The sequence below is a fragment of the Syngnathus scovelli genome, chromosome 4, assembly GCF_024217435.2.
Source record: "Syngnathus scovelli strain Florida chromosome 4, RoL_Ssco_1.2, whole genome shotgun sequence".
Taxonomy (NCBI): Eukaryota; Metazoa; Chordata; class Actinopteri; order Syngnathiformes; family Syngnathidae; genus Syngnathus; species Syngnathus scovelli.
In genome coordinates this window covers 15,586,914-15,607,203 of record NC_090850.1, presented here as the reverse complement: position 1 = coordinate 15,607,203, position 20,290 = coordinate 15,586,914, and the positions used below count along the sequence as shown (strand labels likewise).

Below are 20,290 nucleotides of genomic sequence, written 5' to 3'. Positions count from 1 at the left end.
ACCCGCTCTCATTCACATACATCAAATATGTGTGTGATTACAGCAATCAATCAGAAAATAAAAACAACAAGAAACTTATTGTGTTGTTACAACACATAGATCAAAATAACTATCTATTTATTTTAGTCATTGAAATGATTTATGAATTAAATAAAAAACAAAGCGTCATCAAGCTTATGAACACCCTCTTCTGGGGGTGAGCCAATAATACCATTAACGGCATTGTTCCAAGTCATTATGTGATGAGAAACACAATAATAATTGCCGGGCTACTAATGCATAATTTCTTTTTATTGAGCTAATCACTTTGCCAGGCATTATTTGTTTGTCTTACTCTCACTCTCCGCCTTTTCTTTCTTTCTTAATATGCCATAAATCCTGCGGGAGGCTGCAGTATAAATCCCCGGTGCAGACTCAATATTGTATTTTGTGGTATGTGAGACATGTACACTTAGAAAACGGAGACATTGGTCTGGAGGGACAGTGCACGTGGACGCAATAAAATGAGCCGTTGAACTCTATACTGGATTGGACTGAGGAACTGGTGAACATAAAATCATTAAAAAAATAATAATAATGAGAAAAAACTTTTATTTGTTAGGCTGGAAATGTTAATACAGCACTAACTGCCAGTTCTGATCAAGAGCATTTGGAGTCGCACACGAGACATCATGTGGTTTAGGACAGTTTAGGCCATTTCTGACAGAAAACTCTTATACGGCACATATGGCGCACTGACAAACGTGACAGATGAAACACTCTGTTTGCTTTTGTTTAAGCGCGGCTCTTCTCCTAATACGAGCCTTTTAAGTGATCAAAAAGGCCCGGCGATATTTGATGTTGTCTGCGGGGCGATGGTAGCGGTGGTGGGGCGAGGCAGGGGGTTTTAGAGGCAGACGAAGTGTCATCTAGTGATATAATGCTCCAGTCTTCTGTCACACTGCGCAGTGTCTGCTGGGAAATAATCTGACATCTTGTGCTCAACACATTGCAGCGACGGGTGGAGAAAGAGATGGGGTAGCAAAATGTATAAGGCAGAGTGATTGGACAAAGAGCGGAAGAAGAGATAGGGAGGTAAAAGCGAGTCGGTAACGATCAATTGCACAGACCTGTCTCCATCATGTCATCACCTGTCAGCATAGATTTAAGAATATAGCGTTGAGAAAGCTTCATGTGCAACCTTATGATCGATGCATTCAACAGTGTATCGTGAATAGCATGGGAAAACAAAATAAAATGATGTCCTTATCATAAAGAGCATCATTTGCAATTAGGGTAACTTTTCCAGACTCAGAAAGAATTGTTGAGAAGAGAAAGTGAGAGCTTGAAAGGGTGTCCGGGTTAATCAGTTGGCGAAAGGAGAGCAGAAAAAAATGAATCAACGGTGACAGAGTGAATAAATCGAGTCATTAAGCATGTGTTTGCGGGAGCCTGCCTTCCATATGACAGCGCGGGGTGGCAGGATGCTTCTGTTTCTGTTCATGGCAAACTGAGCAGCACATTGGCTCCTTTTGCACTTTCCTGGGCACAGCTTTTGCCTCCTGCTTTCAAGGGCGCTGGGAAATTTTATTTATTTATTTATTTATTTATTTATTTATTTATTTATTTATTTATTTATTTATTTAAGCAGTCACTAACCTGAGTTAAAATTGCCTTGAAAACATTCAGGCCATGTTACATAAAATTAAAGGGGGGAGGGGGGGGGGGAATTGTGATTCATATATCACTTAACAGTAATTCCAAAAAGTACACAGAAAACCTGTGACATCAGAATTGGTGCATGCCCAAACTTGCAGGTGGAAAAAAAAAAGTGTCCAGTCAATAATTAAATATTCCTTCCACTGTATTTTTCCCCTTGTAATAAATAACAGCAAAACTGCAGAAAACAGCACAATAAATTAACAAGCTATGACAAGATCTTTTGCTCCATTTGGTTGGATCTAGTCAAATATTTCTGTTCCTCCTGTAATTGCAGTCCACGATTATATCAAGTGTCCCCACTGAAATGGAACAAATTATTCACTGGCCAGTGGAAAGACACAAGACCAATGATTCCACCTCCACACGTGGAAATGTTAGCAATGTTCAAAAACTGACGTGATACATTCACATGTGAAACCGAGATGCACTTCATGACCTTTTCAGTTCTGCCGATCTGTGTTTTTGTTGACACAAACTGTATTTTTCTTTCTCGTTTATCCGGTTCTTTACATCTCTTTCACTCTGTCGTATTTAGATCTCAGTGCAGAGCTCAATCGTTACTGAGTGATGGTACCATCAGTATAGTGCATATGTTGTAAAACTGTCAGCTGCTGATAGATTGACAGACACGGTCAAGCCGTCGATCATGCCAGCAAGAGAGGCAGAAAAAGAGAGAGAGGATGAGAAGGAGGAGGGAATTACACAATACTCGTGTTGGAATTGCTCTCACTACCAGAAGGTTTTTAGCATAATTTGTTTAATAGCACGACTAGATAAAAGCTGCCCAATGGTGAAACTTCAGAAGAGGATGTTTTAAGGGACAAGGAAAATCTGTTATATTTTTTGTGGGAGCCCCTGTTAAGATTGATTTACTTAAATCTTGATCAAAGTTAACAGTGGAACCTCTAATGTTGAACATTATCCAGTTGACATTGAGGCAGATCTACATTCCAAATAAAATTTGCCATTGAAAGTCATTATATTTGGAATGATTTGTTCCAGAGTCCAAATTGTCAACAACAAAAACAATAACATATGTGTGAAGGCCATCACCTTCACACAATTAGTAATTGTCCATGCAATTATTTCATTATTGAAATAATTGGCATGTATGAGCAGACTGATTTCAGATGTCATACTTTTTTTTTTTTTAAAACCATGAAAATTTCAGTACAGAAGGTATAAAAAGTCTGCACACCCCTGTTGAAATGGTAGGGGTTTTGCAAAATGAAAAATAGACCAAGATAAGATATTTAAAAACTTTTTCCACCATTAATGTAACAAACTGATTTTTTTTCCCCATTTGAATTGTACAGGTTTTAGTGTGACATTAATGATGGAAAAGGTTTTGAATTTATTCAAAATTCAAGGTGTTGGAAAGCTGGATTTATATCATCAATTAAAGTGCACTATTTGATGTTAATTTTCTCTTTTCATGGGAGGGCTACGCACTACTGAATACCGCTATTTTCTTGCAGAATAATTAAACTGCACGACAAACACAGTTGATTTTAGAGCAAGTGCAAAAATAAAAGGACTATATAGAGATTAAGTGTTGCTGTGTAATTTCCAACAGATGTTGATTCAAAGGGGAAAAACTTTATTTGGTCCAGATGGTCTCAGTCAGAGGCAGAATGTGAGCGTTGACTTCATTGGCTCCAGCAATGTGTTTTCCCTCCTGATAGGAATTAAAATGGTCGTTCGTTTGTCACCGCTCACTACACAGTTTAAAACGCGGCAATGAAATGTTCCTTGGCGATAATGCACCATAATTACTCAAACGCCTGTTCTTTATCTGCAGCAGAGGGTGGACATAAGGAACATTTCCCTCTGTTGAAATTTTAAATGCCACAGAGCTTACTTGATTGAGAACACAGTGAAAAAACAGCACTTTATTTTTGCGAGCCGGCGCTATAATGCCTGTCATCATCTTGCTCAAAAACAAAGCGGCCTATTATGTGACCAGTTTAACAGAAACGCTCGAGCACAGTCTGGCAGGAGCGTCTCCAGCTGCTGGATGCTCTTCAGTATCTGCGCCTGCAATCAGATGTAACACGCTGTAGCAACGAGGTGTAGCGCACACCTATCAGGCTTGATAAATGTATTTGTTTTAGCAGGCTGATGGGTATTGATCTCCAGAGGCGAACATTAGGGGACCCTGGAAGATGAGAGGACAGGCAGCAGCATATACCCCGCACGTGACAACACTCGCCGTAGAGGTTAGCAGTGGCCTGTGACCGCCACTTGTTTATAACGGGTGGTACAACCTCCGAAGATGGATGGAACATGCCAATCAGTGAATGAATGAACTAAATGAAATGTGCTTATTTGAGTGTAAAATTCAGCACAAATTCCATCTTGTTTCTGCTTGAATTGCTGCAGTGGAACAATCGCGTGTACTGTTCAGTGCATCACATAAGGAGATTTTCTCAATACTTGATTGTGTCCGGCCGCAGGCTCAGAGCAGTCACAATGCTTCACGGGATGCAGTATATCACAGACACGCTCGTTTCAGCCCAAGTTTCATCTTTTCAGTTTGTCTTTGAACACCTCGTCTCTGTCCGTCTCGCTCAACCTATTCTTGTTTAAAGCTGACAGATGATCCTTCTTTAATGCCTGCTTAAAATGTCACCTCTCCACTTTCGGTCACGTTTGTCATTTTTCTCCCTGACAGACACAATGTTTTAAATAATATCTACCAAACGACTTAATGTGTATGCTTTAAGAATCTAGAGGTGTTTAAGTGGTATTACCACTATGAAATATATCTTAATGTACAATAATTTGTAAACATTTTGAAAATAAATTTAACTTTTCAAAATAGACAGCTGAGTTATCATTTGCAATCCATCCTACTTTTTTTTTATATATACTTTGCTGTTCCTATTAGAACATACTCAAGGTCAGAGTTGTGAGACAGTGAATGAGAAAAATGCTGCTTGCTTTGTGAGACAATCTGGTAACACACAATGTGCATGGTGCCTCCATACTGCATCTCTCCACAGTGTCACTCTCTAGCATATACTGTAACTAGTAAAACCCCTTAACTTGATAGGGAATTTCCTCAGCAGTCCATCATCATGTACACTTTTTATGATCTACAAGTGATAGACTACACACACATCGTGAAATATATCTGATTAGAGTTTCCATCACAGTGCTTTTTACTCATAGATGAAAGACGAGTGTTAAATGATGACTACTTTCCGCAGCACTGCACTGAGTCACAACCCGTTTGACCCAGTGGCCTGTAAAAACGGAACTGATGTAATGATTGCAATCTCTCAAGAATGCAAAAGTTTGTACATTATGTGGACTAATCAAACATTATGCATACACTATCAGGCATCGTGGAATGTTTTAATGCTGATGATTTCAACGTCAGTGATATTTTACTATTTTGAACAAGGAAGAGATTTTTGGTTTAAAGTTGGGGTGTGTGGGAGACAGATGGTGTTAAAAAAAAGTAGATATTGCTAAAAAAATAAAAGGAAGCTAGCGGAGCTGAATACTTCAGTGGGTGGTTACCGCAACGCATTATGACATACTTTGGGTGTAATTTGTTTTATACAACTGTTTAATAAATATAGATTTACTATCTTAATTACATGTTAATCTCAAAACACAAAGGTGCCAGGGTTATGACTCTCCAAAGCGATCCTCCAAATTTCCTGTTTTCCCCAACGGCATCCGGCGAGGGCTATAAAAGTGGATAGCAACCATTAAAAAAGACAAGTGTCAATATCAGCAATACAGCCTGACCTAACTTCTTATCAACGATGTGCAGCAGGTTTTCAAAGTCATTTGTGAAATGCAAAGACAACAGAAAAGTGGAGTTTTTATTCATTAACTGAGGATAATCTCTTTCTGAACTCTTGCATTAAGCAGATATACATTGTGGCTGTGACCCATTGGAGGTCTTGGTAGAATCAGAGCTTATTTAATGTTAGTCTTCTTTGGACAGCACACTTATCAAGAGTGACTCAACAGTTCCAGGCAAGTTGTCTCGTCATAATGTGGGAAGGCATGATTCAACAACCAACTTCACCTAACCATTAAAAGAAAATACATATAATATAATCTAATATAATATAATATAATATAATATAATATAATCGGGACTGATCACCCACCAACCACCGGGCACAACACTCTTCTATGCGGTGTGTTAAATTTAGAAGCCTTTGTTTTTTCTTTACAGGGACTTTAAAACTAACCAAGAGTCTGTGATTTTGTTCATGTCTTTGCAGCAATTTGCATTTTTAAGATATGTTCCTGAGATCAAGGTTGCTGGTTTTATTGAGCTTGTACTAGACCCATGGCTGAGAAAGCAGGCAGAGAAGCATTGATAAACTATAAAATGGTTCCAATACGGCCGATCAATGTTTGTGAGAAGTTCTCGTGGGGCTTTGATTTTCCTCTCAAACAACAATCCGGGATCTCAGCTCTTCAAAGGCAAACGCCATCTTTGCTGTTATTGTAGTTGTTGTCCCGCCCCCACCCACCATATTTGAGTGATGTCACTGAGGTCGATTTTATCCATGTCCATAAAGGCTCTCCCACACTTGAATCACCCAGGAGACGGCATCTGTTGGTCTGTGCAATGGTAACAACCGCCAATAAAGGTCAATCTCCCATGGTAATAGCCAATTGGGTTTGTTCCCATTATTGGCGCTCTGAGCTGTGGTCAACAGATGGAGAACTGGCACCACCACAAGTGAGGCTGCACTCTGAGCTGGCTTGGTTCAGTCTTGAAGCAATCTTGTGTCTCGTGCTTTGCTTCAGCTTGCGTTGGCCCGCGCATGACTCCATCAACTGCAGCGCCAATACGAGGAGACTTTTCGCAGTTGCGTCACAATCGCGTTGCCGGTGAGGGTGAACTGTCTAACCATTTCTGCTAATTGCCTCATTAATGATTCACCAGTGTTAGGCTGCTCTAGCACTTCGCTGTGGGGAGCAAATTGTCCTGATTGGTTTGCCTCTGTCAATTATTGATGAGGCGGTGAGCTGAAGTGCTAACACCTGGCTTTGCAGGTCCAAATGGCCCTGCATTCCCATCACATACTCTGTTATCACACACCCTGGGACCGCATTGACTCTTGAAGCGCTGCCGAGTCCTGACTGCTGCTGTTTCTCTCAGAGTGGATGTAACATGCCCGGGGCAATGGCTGTGATCTCTGCGGTGAGGTTATTGGCTCGCTTGGCTCTCCGCTGTGCAAAAGGTGGACAATGCAGTGATGTCGTGCTTGTAGCAATTTGTGTTTTAAGTGGTGTTATCACATGCAGAGAGGCAATTGGTATGATTGCTTCTGACACAACAGCAACTAGAATGTCCCTTAACACAGTGTAAACCTCCACCAAGATGGAAAGATCATCTGAATATGAACACCAAGGATTCATATCAAGCTAACTGGTGTGTTGCAAATAAACAATGAATATTACCTAAACATGTACATACTGCTTCTGACCAAGTTACAAAAAAAAATGCCGTGATACACGGAAACATTGGAGTAGCACCAACATTAAAGTCGCTTGTCTACCTTTGGCCTTAATTGAAGCTGATTGAAGAGTCAGCCGCTATGCAGACGACAGTGTCACTCTGAATCTCTGCCAAGTGGGCTCACCGTGCACACTCACAGGGTGGTCACTCTGCCTTTGTTTTTACACTGGCATCAGTGACAGCAGAGCCCTCCCACCCCTTATATAATGTGACCATGACTCACTGTGTGTCACCATAAACTCTGCACACTGAGACAAAAGTACCATACAGCTCGTAATGTGCTCCACAGTTTCTCATGCTCGACATTATAGCCGTTGTATGGAAGCACTACACGCATGTGTGAGAATGTGGTTGTCTGAATCACTCTTGAATAACCACTTTTTTTCCTGTGTTCGATCCCTCCCCTCTTTATTTTCGCAGACAACTCCACAACTGAGCAGTTAGGACATCAGAGCGGATGGCTGATCGCACGAAGACACCAACAAAGCACAACATTCAAAAATGTCTTCACGAAAGTGACGGAAAACAAATCTCCCTCAAAATTGCTACTTCTGACTCTTCCCTGATATTTTATCTTCAGTTTTTTTTTCTACATAACACAAAAAGGGGAAAAAAAAAGAAAAAGACTACATAAACACAAGAGACAGTGACACCGGGAGGACTACTTTCCCTTCAGCAGGAACTTCACTAATGCATGCTTCTGTAAATAGATCATAATAAAACCGTCCCCACACTCCTAATGCGGGCCACATACCAAGTCGTTCTCACCATGCCATAAACCTTGACGACTGTGTATAGACCTCATGGCTCACCATTTTCCACATGAAGCCACTAGCCTTGTTCCAGACACCATGTAATTATCGTTTCCAGTATCATATTCTCATCAGCTTATTGGGAGTGTAAAAAAAGCAAAAGTTGCTTACAATTATCACTGGCTTGGTCTTCTCACTCCAGTATTCGCTTGAGTACATGTAAATAAAGGTGTACGAAGATAAAAGCATGGAACAATATACACTACAGAGTGTGTATCCCTGCAGCTGTTCAGTACTATATTGTAGATCTTAACATCCATATGTAGATATTTTAGAAACGGTTTCCAACAAATTTTTTTTTCTAATATGAACACTCTAAAACACAATGATGTGTTTTGCTAGGCTGCATTAAGATCGTAGATATAGTCGTCATACTGGTATTATTCAGATGTCTCCCTCATTCATGATCTATGTAACTCAATTGTTTGTTATGTATGTTCTGCCCACCTCCTCAATGAGTGGCAACTTCTTTCTTTGCACGGTGGTGGGTGCTCTCATCCTGACCTAATAAACGGGGCAAAGAACACCTCATCGATTGCAATGTAAACGAGGACACCTCTGTCTTTAGTGGACCGTTGTGATAACCAAATGGACTGACAGATAAGATGCCAAATTGGTGGACAGACAAACGCAGCGGAAACGAAAGACAACCTTTACATGGACTACAGGGAACTGAACACCGCACGTCCACCGTTTAACACCCCCTACCTCTCAGTGAGTGATCTGCACAGAGGCTTCTGTCACTTATTTCCGACAACATCAATCTGCTTTTCTGCTGCATGACACATGGAGAACCTTTGCTCATTGTTGGATGCAACAGGCGGACACTTTGTTTGAGGAAATAAAATAATTCTGACGCTCAGTAAAATAAGCTAGCAGATGCTAAGAGGTTCACAACCAAATCACAAAAGTACTGCTCAAATATACCGCTGTATATATGTACAGTATTCCCACAATGTATAGCCAGAGAAGCTGCATGTTGAGTTGGAACTTGATCACTACATAAGCCTCATCACTTCTCCTCACAAGTCACACGACTCATGTAGTTTTAGCTTACCTATTCCAATAGTAAAGGTTGCAACTCGGCCAAATGCGAAGCAGCAGAGTCGCTAGGACTTAAACTTTTTTAAGGGACATATAACCTCCCTTTTGATGTCCCACAGAACCTGGCCACAGTGAGCGTAGGTGGGGGAAGAGAAGAAGGCAGGCAAAGTGGGGCGCGCCAATTAAATGGCAGCGTACAAAGTGGTACAGGGCATCCTGCCAGCAGCTGTCCATTCATCCAACGTCAAAGGGATTTGTACATCTCAGCGAGTCGACAAGCTGCCAGAGAAGTCCAAAACCAAAGTAGAGTTCTGAAAGTTAATGGCATCCAACTTTCGGCACAGTTACAATTTTGGTCCGTTCACTCTTTAAAGTAATACAGCGGAGGGTCCCTGACATGACCGTTGGGCAGAATTTCCTTACCTTGACCCTCCCCAGGTTCAAGGTAAGGCAAGGCAAAGGAGGAGAGCAGGCAATATAAAGAATTGGAACACGCACACAAATAAAGCAAAATTTGTAATTGTTGCTGTCAGACACATGCTTCCACACAGACTAATCTAAAGAGCAAGACAATATGTAAACAGATCGTCAACGTGATGGGATTGTTCAGTGTGCAAACAATAAGCTGTTAGCGTAATCACAGGTCAAAGATACATATTACCCAGTTGGCCATGTTGTAGGTATATTAACATGATGGATATGTGGGTGGGAGGCCTGGCCGTTGCAATGTAAACGATAGCAAATTCTATGGATGTATTGTAGAGTCCCACACAAGGCTATGTTTCTCCTCTCAGCTTCTTCATCCAGCTCTTCATAAGACGTTTCACCCATTGTTTACAATTCCAACTCTCTAATTTTTGACACAATTTACATAAGCCTCAACTATCAGAAAATCAACTTATCGATTTACCCTCCCATCAGCCCAACCCAAGTGTAATCATATTTACTGGAGATGAGTTTAGCCTACTCATAAATGTTGTATCTGCACTTTTCCGTGCTTGGAGTAAATAAGTGTCAGTCAGGATGTAGTAGGATATTGTGTACAACAGTGCACTTTCAGCTAATTAACTTACGTGGCCTTCATTGGATTGATTACCACCTTAGCCATTCTTTCAACTAGTTGAAAAGTCTGGGTCTATCTGACTAAACACCCCATCAATGTAATCTCTGCCTCCATAGACCACTGAAGCTGATTCATGGGAGGACAATCATTAAAAACTGTTTTTAAGGTAGAGCATAAGTAAAAGAACAACTATTATTGATTCAGTGTGAAAATCAAAAACCGCAAGAAATCATTAGACTAACAATTGAGAATAATTGTAAAAACAACTTCACATCAGATGCTTTGCTGGGGCGTCACGATTAACATGTCAAACCAGACATGCTTGTGGGAACAGGGTCAAAGGTGAAAGGATTATAGAGACGTCAATTGCTCTGCTCTTAATCCCCACCTTTTGTCATAAAAACTGTACTCTTCAGACGGTATAAAGCTGTTGAAATACAATTCACTGTCTGTTGCATTACTTATAGAAATATTCTTTTGTCATGATGTCATGATATAAACAGACAGAGGCAGTAGAAGAGGTGTATTCCTGCAGCCAGGAAGTAGCCGAGACTGAACAGCCCTCCTTGCGTCAAAATGTAATGACAGGGATAAATATGAGTCTTTAAAGCCCATCCTCCCTCCTCATTCTGGCCAGCACATATGAACAGTTAGCCATCAAGCCATTCACTATGATGTGATCAACCAAGAAGATTTACAGAGGAATAGAGAGAATCGGATTAACTGAAAAAAAGAAGCTCTGGGCGGACTTGCCATTGATAAATGCTTTAAACCAAATCTTGAGCGTCTGATTAGGTAATGGGGGAAAACAGATGCTTTAAAATTCTTTGTTTGTGAACCCCTCTAAAGGAATCGTAAATGATCAAGGCAAAAACATACTGACTGTGTTCAAAGCAGGAACGAGAGGGATTTATGAATATGTACAATCCTGCTGTTGAAATAAATGGCCAGAAGGTGTAGACAGGTGGTGTTCCACCCTGCAATGTTTAGCCATACAGTCTGCCTTCTGACAGGTTTGATTTACTATGCTATTTGCATGCTTTAAAGCACAATTGATGAAGCTAATGTATTTAAAAAACATCAAATGGACTTCCTGGTAGCTGAGACAGGCTTATTTAAGGCCATGCAAAGATGCTTTGCTGCTATTCAGATTGAGGCCGTTTGAACTGCTGGCTGGACATCAGTGTTCACAATGTAGAGTCAAGTGGCTTAAGAGGATAGCGTAGGATGCATGCTATTCTCCCTGCTGTGAACAAAGCGTAATCCTTCAGTTTAAGAGTAGTGAAATGTTTGGAACATTCGAGACAGTTGCACATCCCTTTCATCCTCGCCGATACATCAGAAAAGTGTAGTGGTATAGGTCAGCAGGCAATAAGCATATGCCAACAAAATAGTCCGTTTAATGGCAACATCATCAATGGATCTGACAAAAAATGTTTTGGATTGCATAAAGAAATAGACAGTACATTCTCACAACCAGAGAGTTTGTTGCAACATCACAGTTATTGACAGTTGGCGAGCAAAATTATGCAAAACTGACTGAAACTATTTGCATAAATGTGGATGGGTGGGGCTGTACGTGTTACGTTTCATCGTAGATTAAGGACTACTTTTTAACATTCTTGTGTGTATGTTTTTTCCGTTTTCATTTAAACACGAAGAGGGTCACTGAGATTGCGAACTGTATTTCGCGTAAAAACTGCTGCTGGTCGACAATTACGTCTTCTCATATCACATCGCAATGGGCCCCCGTCTCGGTTAGCAGAGGTTAATTTGAGTACGCCCTATACTGTTGTAAAGGTGGATATTATTTCCCACACGGGCTTGAATGAAGACTTTGATTATTCAAAAAAGTAGACCCTGGGCTGGCTCCGTTATCGTCGGAGGAGTCATAAGCTGCACTAACAGCTTCCAGGGTCTTATTGCAATGGCGATCAGCCCCTTGCCACTTGGCCTCCGTGACCCCAGTCTGAGATAAGCTTCATGGGAAAGCACATTAACATGCTCCTGGAGTCACTTGACTCCTTTATCAAAGGCGGTTATGTGAAATCGAGTGTTTATGGACCCCCGGTGAGGACGCGGTACTGCCAATACGAGAGCCTGAGTGCAGACAATGGACTTGTGGGGAGACCGGAGAAAATAATGCGGATGTGTTTTTTTTACTTAATGAGCAATATCTTTTGTGACTGCAATAACCCATGAGGAGGTTACCTAGCCATGAATCATAAACACTGTCACTACAGTATATCCATGTCTTCCTTTTCTTATCAAGACGGTAACCTATGCTTAAATGTACATATCGATATAACACTGTATGATAGTTTTCTCCTTTTGTTAATTAAATGACCAACCTTTCTCCTTCATTGCTTTTGTAAAGAACGCTTTCCAAAAGATGCCTTTTTTCTTATACAGCATTTCCCATAGACAAAAACAAATACAGTGTCAGAGGCGTGTACCTGCCAATGGTCGGATCACCGCTGAAAGACCCTCTCAGTTTGTCCGCGATGATGGATGGTGATGTGTCTTCTTACACGATGTTTTTACTGGACAGACAGAGGGAGAAAGATATGGCCTCAGCTTAATGTCCTTCCCTGGTGCTGTGCATGCTCTTTCCTATTTGCTTTTCCCTTCACGGCACAGTTAACATCATAAATTAACTTTTCCAACTACCCTGTGCACAGAGACTGGCGTGTAATAGAGACAAATACAATTTTAAAAAAAAACGTCTGTGTTATGTAATGTTGTGGCATTGGTCAAATCCATCGCCTGTAACAGAATTAAGGTATTCCTTTGTAACAATAGAGGATTAAAAAACGATCAAAGCATTCTATTTTAATGAATGTGCATGTACTGTACGCTACAACCCACATTTGTTTTCCATCTCCATACCCGACACATAGTAAGGTGAACGAGAAGCAGATCCCTCTCATCATAGTTCACATATGTAAATAGGGTGTAAATATCAAATACCTATGCATGCTAATATACAAGCAATTTGTTCAGGTACTTTTGTAATCCAGAATTCTCATATGGCATGGAAGGAAAAAAAGAATAAAGTGTGAAAAAAAGCATACAGTTTGTAAATAATTCAAATAAGAAGATATGTATTTAGTGTTAATGTTTTCTTACTGATGCATCGGTCTGACATTTACAGTCCTCTGCTTGTATTATTAATCCATGTTTGTATGTTTCGTAAAGGTAGGACTGAGGCAAGAAAGGACCATTCATCATTTTTGTTTGAAAATTTGTGTGTAGGGGGGGAAACATATTGGTCTCCAAATGCTTACAATTGATGTTTAATTGTGGCTGCTGAGAGTCTTACAAATGATAAAATGCCATGGAATACAGTTTAGTGAGAAAAGAAAAAAGCTGAATACTTCGGTCAGGCAAAAATGATCACCAGCTGTTAAGTATGCTGCTATTTTTGAAAAAGCAAATTCTGGGGGGAAAATGCAATACAGTACGACAAAAAATTAAGCCTCAGGTAAAGGCGATTCAACAAAAATTCAAGAAAGTTGATGATTTCACTTTCTACTCAAAACCCTTCTTATGTCTGTCAAATTTGCCTCCGCCCTAGTAATTTGGATGTGACATTTTATTATGATTGCAATGAGGGATGTTGAGTGAAAATGTCTGATTTCAAAGAGTGTTTATTTTCAACCATGTAAAAACATTAAATCCCAAGGCGCTCATGGTAGAAGGAAGTGTCTAATTTTTAACCAGTGCTAAAGATATTTTAACTTTAATAAATAATAATTGTAACAATAAGCCTTGTTGTTCTGCTTTATCATTTCAGATTGCACAAATGTCACTTGAGTTTTCTTTTTTCTTTAAACTTCATGAGTGGCTTTAAATATTGCTGTCGTAAAGCATTATGGCCGGGTAACCTATGATAAATGTGGATTTAAGAGGAACCAATAACAATACATTACATCTTTATTTATCTGGCACTTTTACTATAGCTTTTGCTGTAAAAAAAAAAAAAGTGGTTTACAAAAACATAAAAAAACCAATACAATTTAACTGAAAATATCACACAAAATATTGGCAATAATACAAACAGAACAACTACCCCTCCATATGACTTGTTTGAAGCTGATGGAAGAAGAGAGATTCAAAGCCTCCTTTCTTCTTATTCTACAAACACAACATCAGAATACCATGTCCAGAATAGTGGGGGCACATACAAAATATTATTGCAAAGAAATTGTTTGCATTTACTTCCTTTTTAAAGTTCAGCCACCTTTCCTAAGCATACTTAGAATTCAAACACCCTTTCTTCTAACTACTCTCAAGTTCACCTCTAATTCCTTGATTTTTTTTTTTTTTATTTCATTAGTAGAGTTCTAATAGAAACAACAAAGGACATACCTTTTGTGCTATATTTAAAAGGAGAGACATTTCTCATTGGATAAGATGTTAAATTGTGGCCAAATATCCCCCTTGTTCATTTAGTTCAATTTGGGCTTTTGATCTCTATCTTGCCTCTAAAAGCAACAAAAAACCATCCCTCTCACTATGTCGTTTTCCTCACTTTCATCCGGTAGCGGAGATAAACAATGCAGTGACAGTCTCTCATCACTCAAGAGGATAAATCTCTGGGCCGGACCCGATAGCATCAAGTGTACTGTGTCACCTGTCAAGTGGTGTGTGTCACAGTTCAATGGGACCTCAAAACAAGACAGTGTGCGCGTGTGCGTGCGTGCGTGCGTGCGTGCGTGTGTGTGTGTGTGTGGATGATGGTGGGGGGTGCTGCTGTCGGTTTAAGGGTGCTCTTGGCATGCAAGTGCAGGCCTCTCCAGGCAAGAGTGGAGTGGAGAGTAGCGAACGGGGGATGGTGCTTATGAAGGTGTATCATGAAGCAGAGAAAGAGAGCAGGAGGCGTAACGAAGCAAATGAGAAGTACTTGAGCAGACACTGTGAAACTATGCCATTTTGTAAGCTCGGCTAGTCTCATCGGCATGCCGAGAATAGGTAGGGGATCTAAGAACACAATTATTTTCACCTATAAAAGGCAACATATGCTGGGATCATAAAAGTTCTTATTAGACAGTAATTTATTAAAGCAAGTCAGAGCAAGAGAGAGGTAGAGGAGATCATTTTAAGATGTCTGTTTTTTTTTCGCTCATTAAAGAGAGAGTGCAAAACAAGTCCAATATTCATGGTGGAAGAATGATTAATAAGTGAATCTGAACTTTATAAGCTAATTCTTATATTTGTACTCATAAGGAGTACACAATTAATTCCTTGAAGGGAGAGTCTAAAACTGCTAGCAAGTTTTAATGTAGCCTCATTTCACTAATTACTGATTATTGATTTGTATTAAGAGATCATGTTGCTAAGATAGACCATCTATATAAGTCCAAATGAGATATGTGCATACTTTTAACAACAATCATGGACACAGGAAATAATAAAAAAAATTGCATACAAGGAGGACAACAGGATATGTATCCATTGCATATGCTCAAGCTATTAACATAATTTACATTTGCATGCAAGAGTTTACAAAGTACTACTTAGAGGAACATAAATATCGGAGTTGAACTTACGTCAGGGAAGACATTAGTACAAGAAGAACATCACCCAAAATAAGTATCCAAACACCTGCACAATTGTTCATTCTAACTATCCAATGTTCCAGTTGTATACTCTGACAATACCTTGTTTGTAAATTTTGACATCTTATCATAATTATCCATCACCCTCTTCATCCCCCCCCAAATATTTAGCCCATTATGCCATACAACCTCCTTTTGTTGCAGAACTGTCCTTTACATGAAATTTCTTGTGGAAAAAAAATCTCGGAGTCTGAGCCGTTCTTAGTCTCACAAGACAGCAGACACAGAACACGTCTGTGTCTGCTGTCTTGTGAGACTAAGAACGGCTCAGACTACAAGGTTTTTTTTCCACCAGAAATTTCATGTAAAGGACAGATGCTCCTCAATGCCTAAGTAATCTGAGTGTCTTTGTCCATGTTTCAAACACTGTTGTGCCCTGAATGAGAAATAATATCCCACAATTGTGATCATTACAATAGTGGGAAAAAAAAAAAAAAGGATCGGCATTGAAAAGATTAGTTTATTGTGAAATTTATCATCGTGCTCTCATTATCTATTACATAAAGAGCAAAGGGGGATGGTGGTGCACATGGCACATTTTTCTCCGAATATCCGAAGCATGTGCAATCTATTCATTTGCTGCACAAAAATGAACAAGGAAAATATATGCTATTGTACGTTGCTTATTGTGATGGTAAAACTCACTTTTGTTAATGCAGATGATTGTAAATGACTCAAGGTATTTGCATCCTTTAGCGAGATGAATACAATCGCAAATGAGCCCTCGCAAAACAAAGGCACAACAAGGAAAAACATGCAATTGTAATAGGCGACGGTTTTATGACTGCCTATTGTGTTAAATCTGGCAATATGCTTGCATGTTTGTTGTTGCTTTTGACTCATTCATGAGAAAAAAACAAACAAAATATATGCATAGTACTTATGTCCAGATTCTTGTATAGCTAACAGTATACGTAAATATTTGCATCATCTCAGTGATTAATTGCTACACATATTTAAAAAATGTATTTTAAATCATTTGTATGCCCTGTGTTTACTTTATAGCGTGAAGTATACAGATGTTCATATTTGTTCTTTTTTGTTTCACAAGAAACGACACTGAGTCCCTCTTGTGCAAACATCGACTCTGATCGCTGATGTCTCTCCAGAGTTCTTTACTTGGCAATCGAGAGTCAGCGGAGCATGAAGGAGTCACTGTTCATGGATATAACAATCACTCTCTAGGGCTCCTCACTCACATCCGGGAAAATGAGAGGAAATGTGAGGAACTACCAGTGTGGTTCATATCGTAGCAGCACAACTGCCGAAGAAAGAGTTGACTCACAAATGTGTATGCCAATGATGTTTTACACAGTCTCAATGAAAATAATCTCACAATTTTTCCGAGTTTTATTTCCTCGAGCTCTTTATTTTCCCACAGCCTTTTAGTTCTTGACAATCACATATCGATGTAAACTTGGTCAAGGTTGCTCAGGTCACTTGGCTCGCTTGTCGAACATGTCCAGCTCATGAATGCTGAACTGTCCGGAGGGCAGACAAAGCTCTAATCCCTTGTTTGTGCAGTAATCAATGCCGTATTGATCGCAAACTAATTATATAATCATATTTGTATTAATACCATGTACAAATGATTAGAGAGTAAAACCACTTGCACTCTAAATTGAATTAACAAGTTCAAGAGAATATCACACTGGCTCTTCCTTGCATTTGAAAGCAACATTTATCAAGCATCAAAAGTGTTTTGATTTTTCTTTGAGCTTTGGCGACAAACAACAAATTCAAAAAAGGCTGTTGAAAAATAAAGAAAGCAGACGTACGTTCACATTGACGGAATAGTGAGAGAAAAGTGATCCTGTCCGATCCTGTTCCAAAAATGAAAATAATTACTGGATTGAAAGAGTCTGCATTAAAACACTTTTTGATGCTCAATAAGCCTTCTGACCGGTGGTCTAATACGTTTTTAAGTACTACACTGTAGGTAAATATGCGTGACCAGCCACATAAGGATTGTTTAGTTAGTTTGACCTCATGCCATTCTAGTCACTCATAGAAAAAAAACAGAGAGGTGACACGCACAGACAGAATTTGATGAGGCGATGAAGGAAAAGCCCTCCCATCCTCCTGACCTTCACCTGTTGTAGAGACAAATTGCATTAGAGGATGGCATGTCATTCATCTGAGCTATCACTTGGAGGATCATTTAGTTAATTTAATCATTAATAACTTTTACACCTCTTAATAATTTCATTTAGCCCAGTGATTGAAATCCTGGCACGGTGGGCAGAGCACAGTGGGAGGCAGAAGAGGATGAAGACCGTCTGACTGGGATATGTCAGAAGGAGAGGGGCGTTGAAAAGAAAGGGAAGGATGGAGAGAGGAAATCTCCCCGAGGACTACAGATCAGTCTATTACCACCGTGACCTTTTCTCTCCATTGCGTATGCCATTAGAGGGGGGTGGAAGTAAAAGCCTTGATTAACACAGTGATCCAACATGTTGAAAGAGAAATGGAAAAGAAAAAATATGTTCCTTCATTAGGAAAATGTTCTGCATTATTAATGTTAGAAAAGCTGGGCTGAGGGGACCTTGGCACATTAAGGATTCTTGGTTTAACCAGAAGTGATGAGTGTAGAGCCGCAAAGTCTGTGTTATACAACGCATTTCCACACGTCTCACTCATGGAATCACAGGGATCATTAGAAATGAAATGTCAATGACTCTTTGAAACAAAATATCTGTATTATTGTATACAAATCAAATGGAGTGGATTTGTTTGTTTGCTTGTTTCCTTATTTTGATGTCCACGTGAGCTGACCTGACAACCTACTTCAGATCACCTTGTCGCTTTCCGGCTCGTGACCCCACGTCACACAAGGTCACAACAGATCCGAGCACACCGGTTTCCAAGCGAGCCCCGTGGTGTTTGTTTGAAAGCAGAGCTAAACACAGAAAGACCTCCAGACAACCTTCGAGGGCCCGTTCCAATCTATACAGCCAGCAGCTGATGCTTATCTGTGCCATGGCAGGAAGGAGTCCTCTCTAATTGTGTGAAGCCACGTATTGTTACGGAGGACAAAGAGCCTCTATTAAGTTTGTGATATGAGAGAGGTGGCGACACGTAAGCCAAAGAGAAGCTGGCATAAGCTGAGGGTGTGCGCAACGTATTTGCCAAAGAAGTCTGCACAATTTACCACATCCACTACCGTTAATGGGGTTTGTGAGTGCAAACGAAGGTTTTATTTGGACTCCAGTTTGACTCTAGAACAGAATATTCCTATTTCATTACTTTCTACAGTACAACATTTGATTCTAAATGCAAACTCTGAGGTCAAACTGAATTCCACTGGATACTGTATATAACGCAGTGTACTACCATAACTGAAGCATAACTTAATTTAAACAAAACTATATGGACCAGCGTGGCACGGGCCAAAGATAAAAATGTTATGTTCATCCGACACACACACGCACGTACGCACGCCCCCCCCCCTCACACACACACACAAACACACACACTTATGCCATCACATTTGTCTTTTTAAGATATAGAGAGTCAAATTTCCCCCATCCTAAAGCGGGACTCGAAGCAAACTGAAGTCTGCTGAAACGCACAGAAGTCTAACGACTGGTTTGGCCGCCTGTGTGCTTAAAAAGCATAGAAGAAATTCAAACCTGTTCAAAAGCTACTTAGGAAAATAAACTTGTCCTCTTTCCAAATACATTTCTGTTTGAATTGAAATGTCAACCCAATATTATAGTTTTGGTTATTCCTGAGAGAAAGGAATGGAACACATTTACTGTATGTGTTTTTCAGAGAGGGGAAGACTTGAAGGAATCTCAATTTGAGGCTGGTGCTGCGGCTAGAGGTTTGTGCACTGGCTGTTTGTAGAGGCAGAGAACCAACAGCCACAAAACTCGTGACAGCAGCAGTCGTCCTCAACAGGGTGCACCTGGACAACATTGGGGCCAGTGTTTAGACTAAAGAAGTCTGTACTTTCCCTTTCAACACCTTTGTTCCCACTCAGGACTGCAGAAAAAGTCCACCGAAGACATGTGCATGCAAAGATGGACTCGCATAAAGAGCTCTCTCTCAACCTCTGTTAATTACCATTCAGCTAGGAGTAATCATTGCTTTTGTTGAAGTGATGCCAAGGGGTTAAGATGCATTTCATTTAGCAATTATTATTCTATCGGCAGCTTTTCCTTGAGTGGGTGGTGTTTATTTTGTGTTGCCCTGGGTGTTTTTAGTTACTCAGTCACGTTTTAATTGCCTGCTTCCACCTGTAGAAAGTGGAGCAGGGAGGTCCCCCTCTCGCCGGCAAGCGCAGCAGGCTTTGAGATGTCATCTGCTCTCTTTAACAGGCCAATGACTGCTTCCTCCTGTCACAACTTTGACTTCCTGCACAAACATAACCTCATTAAAACTGCCACCGCTGGTTAGTGGGCGGGCCTGCTGGCCCTCCCCTCCAATTAAGAGTAGCAAGCTCCGTTGCTGCGACAATTCCCACTTTGAGTTAAATTCGGAGTGCTCTAGGGGCTAACGCCATGTGTCAAAACATAATTATGATCTCAGTCATGCCTCTGTCCAA

The 20,290-nt window shown here is 40.2% G+C and overlaps 1 protein-coding gene and 1 long non-coding RNA gene across 2 annotated transcripts in view; one reads left to right on the top strand and one right to left on the bottom strand.

Moving 5' to 3' along the window:
- The window catches only part of LOC125967191 (uncharacterized), a 49,184-nt gene extending 36,519 nt beyond the window's left edge, over positions 1–12,665 (bottom strand). Inside the window, exon 1 of the long non-coding RNA XR_007480679.1 lies at positions 12,577–12,665. This is a non-coding gene — a long non-coding RNA (uncharacterized lncRNA). The remainder of the gene's footprint in view (positions 1–12,576) is intronic.
- Positions 1–13,888, top strand: part of mafa (MAF bZIP transcription factor a) — a 53,517-nt gene extending 39,629 nt beyond the window's left edge. Inside the window, exon 3 of the mRNA XM_049717986.2 lies at positions 7,622–13,888. The gene's annotated coding sequence lies outside the window, so the exon portion shown is untranslated. The remainder of the gene's footprint in view (positions 1–7,621) is intronic.
- Positions 13,889–20,290: the final 6,402 nt, after the last annotated feature.